This window comes from Hyla sarda, chromosome 10 (genome assembly GCF_029499605.1).
Source record: "Hyla sarda isolate aHylSar1 chromosome 10, aHylSar1.hap1, whole genome shotgun sequence".
Classification (NCBI taxonomy): Eukaryota; Metazoa; Chordata; class Amphibia; order Anura; family Hylidae; genus Hyla; species Hyla sarda.
This window is the reverse complement of record NC_079198.1, coordinates 144935816-144939356: the sequence shown is the minus strand read 5'-3', so window position 1 is coordinate 144939356 and position 3541 is coordinate 144935816.

Sequence of the window (3541 nt, the reverse complement as noted above, 5' to 3'; positions counted from 1 at the left end):
GAGCAGAGTATACACAGCTATATATATATACTGAGCAGAGTATACAAAGATATATATATATACTGAGCAGAGTATACACAGCTATATACTGAGCAGAGTATACACAGCTATATATATATATATATATATATATATATATATATATATATATATTGAGCAGAGTATACACAGCTATATATATACTGAGCAGAGTATACACAGCTATATACTGAGCAGAGTATACACATATATATACTGAGCAGAGTATACACAGCTATATATATACTGAGCAGAGTATACACAGCTATATATATACTGAGCAGAGTATACACAGCTATATATATATACTGAGCAGAGTATACACAGCTATATATATACTGAGCAGAGTATACACATATATAAATATATATATATATATATATATACTGAGCAGAGTATACACAGCTATATATACTGAGCAGAGTATACACAGCTATATATATACTGAGCAGAGTATACACAGCTATATATATACTGAGCAGAGTATACACAGCTATATATATACTGAGCAGAGTATACACAGCTATATATATACTGAGCAGAGTATACACAGCTATATACTGAGCAGAGTATACACAGCTATATATATATATATATATAATATATATATATTTACTGAGCAGAGTATACACAGCTATATATATATATATATATATATATATTTACTGAGCAGAGTATACACAGCTATATATATACTGAGCAGAGTATACACAGCTATATACTGAGCAGAGTATACACAGCTATATATATATATACATACTGAGCAGAGTATACACAGCTATATATATACTGAGCAGAGTATACACAGATATATATATATATATATATATACACACTGAGCAGAGTATACACAGCTATATATATATATATATACTGAGCAGAGTATACACAACAATATATATACTGAGCAGAGTATACACATATATATATATAATATATATATTACACTGAGCAGAGTATACACAGCTATATATATACTGAGCAGAGTATACACAGATATATATATATATACTGAGCAGAGTATACACAGATATATATATACTGAGCAGAGTATACACAGCTATATATATATACTGAGCAGAGTATACACAGCTATATATATATACTGAGCAGAGTATACACATATATATAAACTGAGCAGAGTATAAACAGCTCTATATATACTGAGCAGAGTATACACAGCTATATTTATACTGAGCAGAGTATCCACAGCTATATATATATATATATATATACTGAGCAGAGTATACACAGCTATACATACACTGAGCAGAGTATACACAGCTATATATATACTGAGCAGAGTATACACAGCTATATATATATATACTGAGCAGAGTATACACATATATATATATAAACTGAGCAGAGTATACACAGCTATATATATATACTGAAGCAGAGTATACACAGCTATATATATACTGAGCAGAGTATACACAGCTATATATATATACTGAGCAGAGTATACACAGCTATATATATATATATATATATATATATATATATAATATATATATACTGAGCAGAGTATCCACAGCTATATATATATACTGAGCAGAGTATTCACAGCTATACATACACTGAGCAGAGTATACACAGCTATATATATATATACTGAGCAGAGTATACACAGCTATATATATATACTGAGCAGAGTATACACAGCTATATATATACTGAGCAGAGTATACACAGCTATATATATATATATATATACTGAGCAGAGTATACACAACAATATATATACTGAGCAGAGTATACACAGATATATATATATATACACTGAGCAGAGTATACACAGCTATATATATACTGAGCAGAGTATACACAGCTATATATATACTGAGCAGAGTATACACAGCTATATATATACTGAGCAGAGTATACACAGCTATATATACTGAGCAGAGTATACACAGCTATATACTGAGCAGAGTATACACAGATATATACTGAACAGAGTATACACAGATATATACTGAACAGAGTATACACAGATATATACTGAACAGAGTATACACAGCTATATATATATATATATATACTGAGCAGAGTATACACAGCTATATATATATATACTGAGCAGAGTATACACACAGCTATATATATACTGAGCAGAGTATCCACAGATATATATATATATACTGAGCAGAGTACACACATATATATATACTGAGCAGAGTATACACAGCTATATATATACTGAGCAGAGTATCCACAGCTATATATATACTGAGCAGAGTATACACAGCTATATATACTGAGCAGAGTATACACAGCTATAATATATACTGAGCAGAGTATACACAGCTATATATATACTGAGCAGAGTATACACAGCTATATATATATACTGAGCAGAGTATACACAGCTATATATATACTGAGCAGAGTATACACAGCTATATACATACTGAGCAGAGTATACACAGCTATATATATACACTGAGCAGAGTATACACAGCTATATATATACTGAGCAGAGTATACACAGCTATATATATACTGAGCAGAGTATACACAGATATATATATACTGAGCAGAGTATACACAGCTATATATATACTGAGCAGAGTATACACAGCTATATACTGAGCAGAGTATACACAGCTATATATATATATACTGAGCAGAGTATACAAAGATATATATATATACTGAGCAGAGTATACACAGCTATATACTGAGCAGAGTATACACAGCTATATATATATATATATATATATATATATATATATATATATATATTGAGCAGAGTATACACAGCTATATATATACTGAGCAGAGTATACACAGCTATATACTGAGCAGAGTATACACATATATATACTGAGCAGAGTATACACAGCTATATATATACTGAGCAGAGTATACACAGCTATATATATACTGAGCAGAGTATACACAGCTATATATATATACTGAGCAGAGTATACACAGCTATATATATACTGAGCAGAGTATACACATATATATATATATATATATATATATATATAATATACTGAGCAGAGTATACACAGCTATATATACTGAGCAGAGTATACACAGCTATATATATACTGAGCAGAGTATACACAGCTATATATATACTGAGCAGAGTATACACAGCTATATATATACTGAGCAGAGTATACACAGCTATATATATACTGAGCAGAGTATACACAGCTATATACTGAGCAGAGTATACACAGCTATATATATATATATATATATATATATATTTACTGAGCAGAGTATACACAGCTATATATATATATATATATATATTTACTGAGCAGAGTATACACAGCTATATATATACTGAGCAGAGTATACACAGCTATATACTGAGCAGAGTATACACAGCTATATATATATATACATACTGAGCAGAGTATACACAGCTATATATATACTGAGCAGAGTATACACAGATATATATATATATATATATATACACACTGAGCAGAGTATACACAGCTATATATATATATATATACTGAGCAGAGTATACACAACAATATATATACTGAGC